Source organism: Macrobrachium nipponense, chromosome 37 (assembly GCF_015104395.2).
Source record: "Macrobrachium nipponense isolate FS-2020 chromosome 37, ASM1510439v2, whole genome shotgun sequence".
Lineage (NCBI taxonomy): Eukaryota > Metazoa > Arthropoda > Malacostraca > Decapoda > Palaemonidae > Macrobrachium > Macrobrachium nipponense.
In genome coordinates, this window is record NC_061097.1 from 39827950 (window position 1) to 39843255 (window position 15306).

At 46.0% G+C, this 15306-nt stretch overlaps 1 protein-coding gene across 3 annotated transcripts in view; it reads right to left on the reverse strand.

Moving 5' to 3' along the window:
• Positions 1-7764: 7764 nt before the first annotated feature.
• Positions 7765-15306, reverse strand: part of LOC135209170 (dolichyl pyrophosphate Man9GlcNAc2 alpha-1,3-glucosyltransferase-like) — an 84379-nt gene continuing 76837 nt past the window's right edge. For 2 of the 3 annotated variants that reach the window (XR_010313303.1, XR_010313304.1), the window contains exon 7: positions 7765-14166. The gene's annotated coding sequence lies outside the window, so the exon portion shown is untranslated. The remainder of the gene's footprint in view (positions 14167-15306) is intronic. The other variant, XR_010313305.1, reaches the window with a different exon arrangement.

Here is a 15306-nt window from a genome sequence, read left to right on the forward strand (position 1 = left end):
CAGCATCTCATCCGCATCATTATCGGTGAAGTCCAATAGGGAGGGAATCGTGAATGACTCGAACCTGTCGTCAGGGATCGACGGGTTCTGAGTCTTCGCAACGAAGTTCGGGACGAAATCGAGCGTCACAGATCCCCATCCCCTGGAGTGTCGTACATCATAGGAAAGGCCATGAAGTTCCCCTACTCTCTTCGCCGATGCCAGGGCCAGCAAGAAGAGGGTCTTGAGGGTCAGATCCCTGTCTGACGACTCTCGGAGTGGCTCGAACGGCGTTCGAGTCAGACTCCTAAGGACGAGTCACATCCCACGCAGGGGGTGGGGGCCTGAGTTCCCTGGGTGGGCAAGACCTTTCGAAGCTCCTCATAAGCAAGGAGATCTCGAACGAGTTCGAGATGTCCAATCCCCTCAGTTTCAGGACGAGCGCCAAGGCGGCTCTGTATCCTTTGACTGTGGGGACTGAGAGGAGCTTCTCTCGGCGAAGAAAAACGAGGAAATCCGCTACCTGCTGAAGAGTGGCTCTGAGAGGAGATAGACCCCGTCTACGACACCAACCACAGAAGACGGCCCACTTCCCCTGGTACACAGCTGCAGAGGACTGACGGACGTTTCCAGCCATCTCTGTTGCTGCGCTACGAGAAAAGCCTCTCGTTCGCAAGAGATGGTGGATAACAGCCAGCCGTGAAGACGTAGAGACTGGACTGCTCGGTGGTACGCTCGACGTGTGGCTGGGCGAGAAGGTTGTGCCAAGGGGGAATCTCTCTCGGTTCTCCTGCGAGAAGAGCCAGCAGGTCCGGATACCAAATGGCCTGTGGCCATTTGGGAGCCACCAGGATCATCCTGAGATTCGGGGTGACCAGTGCTCGACTGATCACCTTGCGAATCAGGCTGAACGGGGGAAAGGCATATGCGAAGAGGTTGTCCCACGGGTGTTGAAGAGCGTCCTCTGCAGCTGCCCATGGGTCCGGCACGGCCGAGAAGAACACCTGGAGCTTCCTGTTGTGCCGGGTGGCGAACAGATCCACGACTGGTCGCCCCCACAGGTCGAAGAGCCTTTCCGCCACGTCCTGGTGTAGAGACCATTCGGTCCCTATCACCTGATCCCGACGGCTGAGCGTGTCTGCTACTACATTCCTCTTCCCTGGAATGTAGCGTGCCGACAGCTCTATTGAGTGTGCCTCGGCCCACTCGTGCACCTGCCGAGTCAACTGGTACAACGGGAGAGACACCAGTCCCCCCTGTTTGTTGACGTAGGCCACCACCGTGGTGTTGTCGCACATCAACACCACTGAGTGTCCCATCAAGCGGTCCTGGAACTCTTGGAGAGCGAGGAACGCTGCCTTGAGTTCCAGTACATTGATGTGAAGGTGCTTGTCGTTCTCGTCCCACACTCCTGAAGTCAGCAACTCCTCCAGGTGTGCGCCCCATCCCTCGGTCGATGCGTCTGAGAACAGCTGCATGTCCGGGGGGGGAGTGCGCAGCGGCACTCCTCTTAAGAGGTTCCTGTCGTCCAGCCACCAGGCTAGGTCCTGCCTCACCTCCTGTGTCAGTGACACTGGAAAGCTTGGGGGATCCGTCGCCTGTGACCAACCCTCCTTTAGTCTCCACTGAAGAGACCGCAGGTGAAGACGCCCGTGAGGGACTAACTTCTCGAGTGACGACAGGTGTCCGATCACGACTTGCCATCGCTGAGCCGCCTGTTCCTGCCGAGACAGGAACTGGTTGGCTGCCTCCCTGAATCTGCTGATCCGCGAGTCTGCGGGAAAGACTCGCCCTGCTACCGTGTCGATCAGCATACCCAGGTACTTCATCCTCTGCTTGGGCTCGAGATCGGACTTTTCGAAGTTCACAACGATCCCCAGATCGCGACAGAACTCGAGCAGTCGATCCCTGTCCCGTAGCAACTGCGAGCGGGAGCTCGCCAGGACTAACCAAAATCGTCGAGATACCTCATCAGACGTATCCCGTGCGAATGGGCCCAAGCAGACACCAGAGTGAACACTCGCGTGAACACCTGTGGGGCGGTTGAGAGACCGAAGCAAAGTGCCCTGAACTGGTACACCGTCCCGTCGAGGATGAAGCGGAGGTACTTTCTGGAGGACTGATGAATGGGTATTTGGAAATACGCATCCTTCAAGTCCACCGAAAGCATGAAATCGTTCTCCCTGATGGAGTCGAGCACTGAGCGTGCCGTCTCCATCGTGAACCGGGTCTGGCGAACAAAACCGGTTCAGGGGAGAGAGATCTATCACCGGGCGGCCAGCCTCCCGTAGACTTTTCCACCAGGAAGAGTCGACTGTAAAAGCCCGGTGACTGATCCGTGACGATTTCTACAGCTCTCTTGCTCAGCATGGTCTTGATCTCCTGTCTCAGTGCTACGTCCTTCGATGACCCTGGAACGTACGACTGCTGTTGGACCGGGTTGGAGGTGAGGGGTGGCCGAGAATCGAAGGGTAATAGATATCCTTCCCGAAGGACATCTTACAATCCACCCGGTCTCGGCGCCGGTAGCGCTGCCAAGTTGCCCAATGGCTGGCCAGGCACCCCCCCACTTCCGGCAGCAGGTGAGGGGGAACGCCGTCCCTAGCGTTTCCCCCCTTTCTTCGACTTCTTCCCAGAGCCTCCACGGGAGGAGGAGGGCTGGGAGGAGGGCTGGTTACGGCCCCCCTTGCCAGAAGTCGAAGAAGACAGAGTCATTCCCCGGGGCTTCGACGCAGCAACCGTCTTAGCCGCCGAGGAAGCGCTAGCCGAGCTCTTAGACTTGGCCGCAGTCCGAGGCTGCCCAGAAGCCTTCGAGACTGCCTGGTGAACCAGACGGTCACTGTCGTCAGTGCGCCGTCTGTCCACCGCAGCGTCCACCATCTCTCCTGGGAAGAGAGACGTGGAACTCCGTAGAGGTCCGTTTCGAAGTCCCTACGCCGCTTCACGCCCGGCCGCCCTGGAAACCCGAGTAAGGACAGCGTCCCTTCGTCGGAGAACCAGGTTGGCCCACAGGTTCACCGTCTGGTGGGCAAGGAAGGAGATGGCTCTTCCTCCAGACTGGCAAAGTCTCCTGAAGGCCGAGTCATCTTCGGGAGAAATTCCCCCGGAGTTGGCTGCGACCTTAGATACTGTGAGGGACCACAGATCTAGCCAGGAGACGGCCTGGAAAGCTGCCATGGCGGTAGATTCCAGGCCGAGTGCCTCTTGCTGCGAGAACCACAGGTTCTCGGACAGGAGCTGCTGCAGAGACACACCCGGAGTCAGCCTGGCTAACTCCGGGTTCACCTGTTTGGGCGGCATCGGGTCTTCAGATGGCACGTAAAACCGCCGCTGTCGTAGCAGAGGAGGTGGAAGCAGCTTGCTCGACCTGCCAGACTTGAGCGAACCGTCTTGTCCGGAGACAAGCGATTCAACCTGGTCCAGCACTGAGTCCGCAAGCTCCGACCGCGGCAAACCCACCGTCGGTCTGGGTTCCCTCTTCGGGCCCCAGAACGACTCGAGCCGGGACGTGGGCTCGGATGGAGGGAGCGGCGATCCTTCCCCGAGGTCGTTGTGCTGACAAATCAGCGCAATAACCTCAGCAAAGTTCCTCTGGATCTCAGGAGTGACTGCATCCTGTGGAGTTGGACCGTCCAGTCCCTCGAACAGGAGCCCCTCCCGAGACCCTCCTCCCTCAAGGAGAGGAGCAGCGACAGCCCCCTCTCGGTCTCCTCCAACCACCTGTGCGTACGACCTGGCTGGTCCGAGAACCGAGCCTGGTACGTACGACGCGGTGGCGGGATCCTGAGGGGCGCACCCCTCACGATCACTCCTCAATACCTCGCCCCTCCTGGTGTAACCTGAGGAGGTTGAAGGTATGGGAGAGGAAGACCTGACGCTCTCTCCTCGCTCGCTGGTAGAACCAGCGGGCTTGGAGGACTGCAGGCGATCGCCAACCCGCGGTGGCGATCGAGCTGCAGACCTAGTCGAGCCGTCTCGCTGTGGAGAACGGCTGGACCGAGAACAGCGGCCCCGGTCTCGTGTGTCAGAGGAGCTGGTGCTGGTCGCCGTACCCGATCGCTCTCTGTGAGAGTGACGGTCAGGCGACCGGCGAGCTCCACTGTCACGGTGAGATCGGTGCGTATCCTCACGGTGCGTCAGTTCGCTGGTACCAGCCGTGGCTGGGTTGCCGGCGAACGGGGGGACCTCTTCCCAGCCTCAGCCCGTGGCCGGTCATGGACCGTCACGTCCGCCCGGGTAGCCAGCTGCTCGCCGCGAGAGCGAGAGCTGGTCTGGTGAGAGTCGCGTGAGCGGCTGTCACCAGTCTTCCGCCCCGTGCCGTGAACCTGACGCTGAGCGGACTCAGAGGTCTGGTTCCTGGCTGCACGGTCGCTGGTTGGCGACCGTACACTCGGTACTCTCGCGAACGAGTGGCCGAGCCGGACCCTGCTGCTGTGGCCGAACCACTGACAGCAGGTGAGGAAGTGCCGGTGTTAGCCGGCACCCCTCTGGTCCCCGTAGTCTTCTTACTTGCGGGAGAAGAGACGGGTCCTGCTCCCGAAGGAGCAGGGCGACCAGCGGAAGAAACCCCCCGTCTCACCAGAGCGAGACGGGCCCTTAGAAGTTCCCGAAGGAGACTTCTTAGGGGGGGGGGAGGCGACCTTCTTCTTCTTCGGCGGGGGAGCCTTAGAAGAAGAAGGGGAAGAGGCGGCAGACGACGACGACGACGAAGAAGACGATGAAGACGACGACGACACCTTCCTCCTCTTCTTCTTCTTCTTCGTCAACCTCCTCAGGACCGACGTCAGATCTGTCATCCAGGACGGAGCCGGGGCTGCTGTTGCCGAAGCAACAGGGCCCGGACGTACCTGTCCGAACAGACCAGCATCGGGAGCAGCGGCGCCAGGAACAGGAACAACATCAGCAGGTGCGAGCATCACAGAGGAAACGGCAGAACGAGACAGCAGGAGCAGGTACAGGTACAGCAGCGGTGGTCACGGCAGGTACGGCAGACTGTGTGGGTGGTACAGTGGTCGAACCAGCGGCACGACATCCTAGGTACGGTGGGAGGTCCAGGGGCGAGCTCTTCGGGCACACGAAGTCCGGTCGCGGCAGCACGGCAAACCCAGGTGGCGGCATCACACTCCCCCGAGTTACGGCGACTGGCCCCTGCACCGATGTAGTGGGTGTCACAGAGACCGCGTGCTGGGTGTACACCAGGTGAGGAGGTGAAGCGTAGCCGGGTGTTGTAAGGGTCGTGGTGGTGGTCGAGACCGTTGCATGGGTGACCGCCACGGCGCCAGCGAGATGGTAGAGCAGCCCCTGGACACTCGGCACGCCCTGCAACCCCAACGATGCCCACACCTGTCCGAGGTCATCCTTCGCGGCAACCGCACCTGAGGAGGCAAAAGTCGGGTGATTAGGGGGATCCTCTACCCGCTCGCGCGAAGACGAACGGATAGAGGACCCAGAGTACAACTGGACGTCAGGGTATCTAGCGCCCTCCTCCACACTAGACAAGTCAGGAGAAGAGAAGGACCTAGACACCCCCCCGAAGGGGAAGGCGCGAGACATGGAAGTTGAGCGGGCGGCAGGAAAGAAGACGAAGTGTCCGTCACCAAAGGAGTCGCGGGAGAGCTTTCCGACGACTCCTTTGCAGGCCTTCGCTTCTTCCTGCCCTCATACAAAGTCCACTGCGCCTCCGACCAATCATTACACACATCACAAGGCTCGGCTCGGGTGCATTCGCGCCCCCGACACCGAGCACACAAAATATGAGGGTCTATCTCTGGGAAAGATCGGAACTTCCCGCATTTACGCCCTTCGGTACCCGGGCATAGTCTCCGTGGGGTAGCGAGGCGTGGAGATTCCATTATTGATCAATTCAAAATTGAAGAAATAAGAGAGGAAATGATTGTACTTACAAATGTTCACACACAAACACAACCAAATACTCATGAAATGCAAAACGACGAGAAGCAGGCCCCAGGGGGGGGGGGGGGGGGGGGGGGGGGGGGGGAACAGAGGCGTCGAGAACACACACGTCCACTCGCTGTGAGGCCGAAAGCAAAAGTGATTTGTTTACCTCCCAGTCGCGCGCGCGCGCCTGTCGGACAAGCAGTTAACTACCGAACCCCTTGTTCGAAAGCTTACGACCTATCCAGCTGCCGCTAGTACCTTCCTATTGTAAAAGGACCGAAGGTTTGTATGCCGTGTCGGAACAAACAAGTGTTTTGTCGAAGGGAAACATTATCACGTATAATACAGGCATCACTATTTCTGACTAACACGTGGCACTCATCATAACCATGCCACAGAGTATTACAATGTTTTCCTATGTAAAATCATCTCTTAAGGTTTTTATCTAAGCTTTAAAACATCATTAACAACTTGTACTAAAGAAACTAACATCTTATCTTCAAAAACAGTTACTATTAACATTCCTGGAAATTATCTTATTTAAAGACACTGAACTGCTGGATACATAAATTGAGTTTTTACAGTTTCTTGAGGAACAACTCGGTTCCTAAACTTCCCTGGATTTTTACACTGTCACATATTTGGACCATGTGCTATGATTTCTACTGGTTTTCACCTTAAATTTTTTTACATTTATCATAATCGGCACATGCTTACAAGAAAACTCCAGTGGTAGCTCACAGTAGGAATTAACATGCTGACAAAAATATTGAAGTTTTCACAAGTTAAGTTTTTAGAAATAACATGCAGTGAATACTCAACAGTTAACAATGAAATAAAGTCACATTGCAGCAAGTCTCATTAATCCTCATGCACATTTTTTCCGTGAGCAGAGCGTGGAGCCTTCCTGAATAAAGTTACAATGTTTTCATAGTCTAATAGGTACATTAACTACTCAGTTAAACATTATTCATTATACAGGCAGTCCCCGGGTTACGACGGTCTCGGCTTGCGACGGTCTTGGCTTACGACGTTCCGAGGTTACGACGCTTTTCAATTATATTCATCAGAAATTATTTCCAGGGTTACGACGCATGTTCCAGAGTTACGACGCCTACAAACGCTGATCTGGCAGATGAAATATGACACCAAAAATGCAAAATAATCAATATTTAAAGGTGTTTTTGATGAAAAATGCAATAAGAATGCAGTTTACATAGTTTTGAATGCACCTAAAGCATTAAAAGTAAGGTTTTCTTAGGATTTTTGACAATGTTCCGGCTATGACGATTTTCGGCTTACGACGTGTCTCAAGAATGGAACCCCCATCGTAACCCGGGGACTGCCTGTAATTCTATTCTCTACATAGAAAATTATCATTTTGACTTCAAAGACAATATTGAACACAGCATTTTATCAGTTTGTCTCTTTGCACTCTCCAGAAATGAACAAATGTAACAATGAATCATTAACAATATTATGCCAGATAAGAGAGGCGTTTGACCAAAATTGCACTTTCTTGAAAGTTACAGTTGAGCAAATGCTGTAGTCTTAGAGAACCATGCCTTACAGCTTAAGAAAAGAATGACACACAACATTTTGGAAACATTGCCAGGTTGTCTACTACAAATCTGTTAACATTTGTGTAATATCTGTAGTAAACATTAAGAAATTTGTTTAGGCTGATGTTCATGTTAAAAGTTGTGGAAAAAATAGGCATATAATCAATATTATTATACAGATGATGAACCCTATTCATATGGAACAAGCCCACCACAGGGGACATTGACTTGAAATTAAAGCTTCCAAAAAATATGTTGTTCATTGGGAAGAGGTAAGAGGATGTAAAGGGTAATGCAAAAAGATGAGAACTCACATATCAATAAGTAATAAATGGACAAAAATGTATTAAAATTCAAGGAATAGCATCTTTGCTTGAACTTTTGAATTTCTTTTGTACTTAGTGACAAAAATTCTGTATCACAAGAGTACCAATTTTGACCTTCTAAACTAAAGGTATGACATATCCTAATTGTATGCATGGATTCAAGGTATGGTTAACACTATCCTGCCATCCTCAGGTAGGGCAGTGGACCCACAAGATGGGAGGGCTTGATGAGGAAAGAGGTATGAAACCCATCTTGTTCAGTTAGTACCCTACACCCTGGGTCAAGTTGGGTTAGGGTTTAACCTTGTAAGGACTGCTGACTTTACTTTAATTTGTTTGTTTGTTTTGATTGTATGGTGTTTTTACATTGCATGGAACCAGTGGTTATTCAGCAACGGGACAAAGTATTGCTATGGGGATCACTCTCTACCCCACATCTGTGGGATGCAGCGCCTTAGGTTATGTTAGGTTTGGTCAGGATGTACTTGTCATTATATTCACATTACTAATTCTTTGAAATCTTTTCTTATTTCCATTATTCCTTTGTTCTGTCACTCCTCCGATACTACTCCAATGTTCTTCATGAACAATTTTCTTGAACATAAACTAACTGATTTACAACAAATTTTATTTCATGGTATCAACAAAATTTTGCCATATAAGAGAACTAATTTGAAAATTGCCTACAGCATAAATTCAGGTAAATTTGTGTGTAAAATTTTGCTTTTCAAAATCAGCAATACCAAAATCAAAATGACACATTGTGAACAAAAATTTCCAATCCATCACTAATGGCATACATTTTATTCGACACATGACACGGTAGTCTTTTCACAGAGGTACTGTATGACTATTCAAGATTCATCGAAATTGTAAGGTAGGCCTAATTGCAAAATTTCCTAAACATGCAAATTATGGCCAAAGCCCCGTCCATATGGTACTCGACGAACTGTGTTCGATGTGATGTCAGAAGCGGGGGAAAGTCAGACCTTTTCCCGCTGTATCTGCGCTTCTGACGTCACATTGAGCAAACCTCGACCGCGTGGACGGAGTCTTAGGTTAAAAATGACAAATTTTCTAAGACAATTTGTATTTTTCATAGCTACAAACCTGAGGTCTTAACAATAGGATAATTTCTAGCGCCTAGCTGGATCCGGTAAAAAAGCAGATGAAAGCAAGGAATCTTGTGGTACCTGGCAACACGTGTAGATCGGGTGAAGAATGGTCAAACACCGAACATCTAGGGGGGGCAGAGGTGGGACTTTTATGTAAAAGCCATCAGGTTTGTAGGTTAGGAAACATACAAATTATTTTAAAATTTGTCATTTGTTCCTACTTGTATACAAATCCTCGGTCTTTCCATATGAGAGACTTACTCCTTGGTGGCAGGATTCTGAGCAAATCTCTGAACTGACTGTTAGTTCACCTCACCTGGGTCCTCTTTCTTGGCCATGCAAGATCAAAGGAAGGAGACCCATACCTCTGATTTGTTGAACAAGTGTGATGTTCCACTGCCAGACTTTTGGGTCTGCAAATAGATGGAAGGTAATGTCAATGATTCAAATATAGGCTTAGATGAATCCTAATTGTTGAGGACAATAGAGTTGAAGAAAACCAACTGGTCTGTTCATTGCCAGTCCCTCTCTCCCCTTGCTAGAGCAGGAAGGAGCTGCATCTATTAATCCCAAGAGAGCTAGATTATAGGCAGGATACTTGGCCATCTAGAACACCTGCATACATGCCCATCCAGCTGTCCCTTAGGTATAAAAGAGAAGGTAGAAAGCCATTCCAACACACACCTCTTTGCAGCTTAGGCAAGATGCTACCTGTCCTCAAAAGCTGGGTAATCTACATGACTACTGAGCAGCCACCACAGAGCACAAGAAACAATAACAAAAACAAAAAAGTCCAAGGATCTATGGGCAACGTCACAAAGGTAAAAGGAGGCGAATGTGGTCTGTTATGCCAACATTCCCATCCTTAGTTATTGTCCGACAGGCTTCCTGAATGTTAGGGGCAGACCAATTCCCCTGATCTTATGAAATCTTGCCTGGAACATACTGTTGTCCACCATGTCAGCTGTGGAGTACATCCGTTTGATCATACAAAGTCAAAAGAAATGGAGCTCCTAGACACCACTTCTTAGCTGAGTCAGAACCAAAAACAAATTGCTGTCACTAATTTAGAGGTGGAGACTTAAGTGGTAACACAAAAGGCTTTTGTGCACTTGGTAGTCTTTAGTCCTTAGAAAGGGGATGCTTGTATACTGTTGATTTCCTAATGAATCAGGCAGAATGAGGAAAGTCATAGGCCCAAGACTTGAATCATGGATGGGAAAAAAGTCTCCTAGACGCCAACAGGATCTGAAATTCCTAGACGGTCACTCATCTAAGTACTGACTAGTCCCAATACTTCTAAGCATGTAAGCAAAAGATGACTCCTAGACATCAACTGCATTAAGTGTTCCCAGGAGGTCACCTATCCAAGTACTGGCCGGACGCAATCATTGCTAAACTTTGCTGACCAGACGAGAAGCAATATTTTCAATGGTATGGACAATGGCTGTTATGCCCATGGTCCATAAAGACAGAGCCAAACAGTAACAGCTTTGGTGTGTCTTGATTGAAGGACTACCCCGTGTTTTCCTAGATCAAATAATTCCTTGTAACGTTGAGGTGTCAAGACCAATCATTGCTAGCGGCGACCCTAGTGACTGAACTTGTCTGTCATCATCCACCATCCTGGAATGTGTTCAAGACATAACCCAAGCCCTGCAAATGGGTTCTGCCCCAGGTCGGGGTAGGGGAGATATCCACCCTCCTGCAAACCTGTTTGTCCACCCAGGTGAGGGCAGTATAGGTAGGGGAGACAGCAGTGCCAAGTTCCAGCTTACACCAACAAGCTTGCGATACAATATTTGACCTACTTAATTTGGTTTTTCTATTCTAATATAATGAGACATAAAATAAAGGGTTTACTAAATGTTATATGAGATAACATTAAGTACAAGGTCTTCCTACATCTATGTTATTCTGCTGTTATTATTATTATTAGTTATAGTAGTAGTTTAAATTCTGAAATCCCATACAGCTGACTTCCTGCTAATGTTAGCAAGGCAATAAAAATAAATCTGGTAGTGTTAAAAGATACGATAAGTACAGTACTCTGATTACTTCATGACCAAGAGCTGCATAAAAATCTCGACACAGTACCTATAGATGAATATCTGCAACCTCAAAAGACATCAAGAGGTACAAGTAAATGGAATATGTCAAGAAATAGATGAATTACTGTAGCTGAGCTTGATACATATCAAGTATTACAAAGAAGATGGAATGTTTCATTTTTGTAGGAACCTGGGTAACCAGGACTCTCTAAGGTACAAAGACCAGCAGTAAAACTAATCAACTCTGCTGCAGCATAGGCAAACCTACTGAAAATACAGACGTAAAAAAATATAGTTTCAAAGTCACGAAAAAATAATCTCTTTGGTACATGCTGAAAAATCTAAACATGGGATACAGTAACCCCTGAAGTTACCCGACCTGAAAAGTGGTGCATTTTTTGGAAAAATTTCTTAAATTCAACGAGTCAATCACAGCTTTTATCAGGCTAAAACTGATATCAGGTTGCTGTTAACTGTTGATTAGAATAAATGTTATTTTTTTTTTTTTTTTCATATGGTGTTTTTACATTGCATGGAACCAGTGGTTATTCAGCAATGGGACCAACAGCTTTACGTGACTTCCGAACCACGTCGAGAGTGAACTTCTATCACCAGAAATACACATCTCTCACTCCTCAATGGAATGGCCAAGAATCGAACCCGCGACCACCGAGGTGGGACGCAAACACCATACCAACCACGCCACTGAGGCGCTTAAAAAGTTATATAAGATTACTGTCACCTGTGGGGGACACATTTAGTGCTTGAGATTAGGTTAAACTGTAGGGTCACTGTTGTTGACCATAATTTCTTACCTACAACAAGACTAGACACCTGAAGAAGCCTCTGATAAGTTGAGGAGCTACTGTCATGAGCTACAAAACTAACATTGAAACATAAAATGGCTTCAAACTGAATACTACAGAAACCAGCTACAAGCAACGAAGAAAGGCTGCAAATTCATTAAAAAAATATATGACTCATATCTATGATGCAATATAGTATTCTTTAATATATCAACATTCGTCACTTCTTTAACATGTGCAAGCTTTCATGCAATATTTTCTTGATCAAAAACTGTAAAATGTATTAATTCAAATTACTATCTTAAAACTGAGCACAGCTCTTATAGATATCCATAAAATTTACTTGTCGATAACAATGAAGGTAACATCATTTGTTATAAAATCATCTCAATGTTGAATATAAAAACTGTGATTTCATTATTGACTAAGGAAATCCGCTGAGATTTTACTCGAGTGCAAATATCAAGAAAATATCTAACTGTCCATTTCAACTTTCTTTGTAGGACTAACTAGGACTTCCCATTGAATGGATACAAGCTACCTTGTACTACAGGAAGTCAAATGCCTATAATACAAAAAGATTTACACATGAATAAAACTGAATTTTCAGTAGGACTATCCTGGCATCTCAGTAGGCTAAGCCTAGAATTTCTGATGTTAAAATATTTTCAAAATCCTTGTCTTCTACATATACCATTTGCCATTCAGTATTTTGTCAGAAAACCAATTTAAAAAACCATGATTCCAATGAAGATGGTACGCAAAACTAACCCTTAATAAAAAACTGGTTATTACTCTGGTTCTTGTGCTTTTCCATCCAAGTGATATATACTTGATTTGCTCTTCACAAAAGGCAATGTGCTTTCTCATTGAAAAGTCAGAGTTTGGAAGGCATTTCCAAAATCGCCACGACATCTCTAAAAATCAATTTTACCCCACAACTTCACGCAATTTAAACTGAGCCTATTCTTCTATGGCATCTGTTCTCTTTTTATTTACATTACCTAAATTGCTGGCTTCTCTTTAAGTTTAGTTAAATTTTCTCATCATCTGTGACATTCTATGAATATTCCTTATGTCAGTGCAAAGATTATTATGGCTGATAACTGAAATTCAACAAAGCTAATTGAACTTTTAAAAAGAGGGTTTAGAAAATTAATGCAAATCCCATAAAGTTATACACCAGTCAGTGGTTTTTCTCCAAATGGATTAAGTTACAGTAACCACAACACAAATATTCAACCATAATTTGCCCACAAAACATCTAGTCTTAGAATCCAGGTATATCTACCATTAGGAAAGGCTAGTCTAGATCTCTACGCAGCACATGCTCTTGCTTTGCTAATCTGACACCTGGAATACATGTAACATCTTAGTTAGCCTCTTGACATGAGAACTACTATTTATGACTACTGTAAACTATTGGCCATTCCAGCTAACATGCTAACTGCATCCATAAAAAGTAAAAAATATTTTATACATATTATATATCATTTCTAAGTGTATAATAAATAAAGCTTATTTGTAATCTCTTCTAATAACATATCTAGTCTCTCTATTTCCTCTACAATAAGTATTCTACAGTATACACATCTTGAGTCATAGTTTTCAGAGTATTTACTACAGCATGAATTTAAGTTTATAATGACTAGGAATTAAGAGATCCTTAATATCGGTAAGTTAATACTATGTCACAAGGAAAGTCTGAAACATGATTTGCCTCCAAACGAAAGGCTCCCTGTTTGAGTACAAGTGTACTAAGGCTTGAAATGCATAGAGGAAATTATATTGTTACTGTATACTCCTCAATATCCCATTTCAGTTTTTTATATACTAATATATATATAAAATTTTCAGCGTTACTTTTGCTCATGTTTAGAAGTTTGTCGGAAGTATGCTTGATTTCACTGCAGTGATGCAAACCGAATGTAACTTGAATGTTAGGAATGAATGTTCTGCACAGTTCAATCTTGAGTTTGGAATTCCATCTGTAGAGAACTCTGAACATAACAAATGTCACCTGCAATCACAAAGTGTTCAAGACTTCATCACTTGGAAAATCAATGCTCGTATTACCATGTCACCTTTGCAGTACTCGTCTATTTACAGATTTGGGGGGGAAAAGGCTTCATACTCATCACAGACGTCATTGTCCACCAAAAGACTGATGTATTATGTCATCAAAAAAGTCCTCGTATTATCACACCTGCATTATGAGCACAAGAGGTTTTTATCATTCTGAAGGCAAAGCTTGTAATTGGCTTTGTATCTGAGACTTGATTCCAGAAGGCAGTCGCTTGATCACTGACCATGGAGCGCATTACCAATCATATGTAGAGCAGTCCCAAAGGTTGTTTGTTGTTTAAGAACAATATGGAAATCAGGAGAATTTTCAAGATCCCAGGCCAATCTTCCACATGCGATACCTGCTAAATGACAAGAAAGAAGGAAAAGAAATACACATGAACTTTGATAAGTAAAATCAATTCACTTTTTGTGCCATCTGTCATGATATTTCAAAGATTAATATATAACTTAGCAAGGGATCAATAGGCAATTTTCATCCTTCAGGCAAATATGTACGAATTACCTATCAATCTCACCAATAAACTAAGAATAAAATAACATATTAGAGTATGATATTCATTACACAAATCAGACAGAAGTCAGATCTAGAATTAGCAACACTAACACCAAATACAAAGGACAGTAAGTACCATAATGTAACTAATTACCAGAAGAATTTAATTCAGGTCATCTGACATTTTTAAATTAATGTATCTAAACCATAAAAATGTTAGTGCATCCTCTACTGTCAAATCCCTTTGATTTTTTTTTTCTTGGGTTAAGTATCAATTGCTTTCAAGCTTGGGAACAACAGTTTTTTAAGACTTGTGAATTACTAATAAAATTTACATTATTTCATTTTACGTAAAAAAATTTAAAGGTTACCAATTAGCTGCAACGGCCATATGTCCCAGAGATCAAGCATACAAACTTAGACTCAAGGAGACTCCGGGAAACAAGTAGTTGGCAGACTTATGCAAAGTTCCGTCCCTAGCCCACAGTGACAGTAAATTTATATGCCACTGAAAATCTGTCATGCCCTAAGTGAGTTTGAATTTGGGACCACCTTGGGAAAATAGCTGGCAATGGCACGAGCTGCCAGGACCCTACAGTTACAGTTTACTGGGTTTTTTCCCTTCGATCCCATTTGACCAAAGGCATCTGTCAGACCCACAAACTCAACTTTTCATAAATACAATATTGTGAGAACATTCAGAAAATTATATGGTTTCTTCCAACCAAATTGTCAAATCTACATTGTTATAATACTAAGAAATGTCTTTTTCTTGGAAATAATACTCAGAGGATAAGTCTTTTTCTTGGAAGACTTAATATTTTCAGTCTTTCTAATTTCATGTTGGAGCGAATTGCACAATCGTGAATGTAAAAATGTAAAGGCTTATGACTATGGCAATACAGTGATGAGAACTGGTACCGGTATTTTCAGTAGAGCTCCTTGTTTTTACCATTTTGATACTTGAAAATTCTTGTGGTCGCCAGTG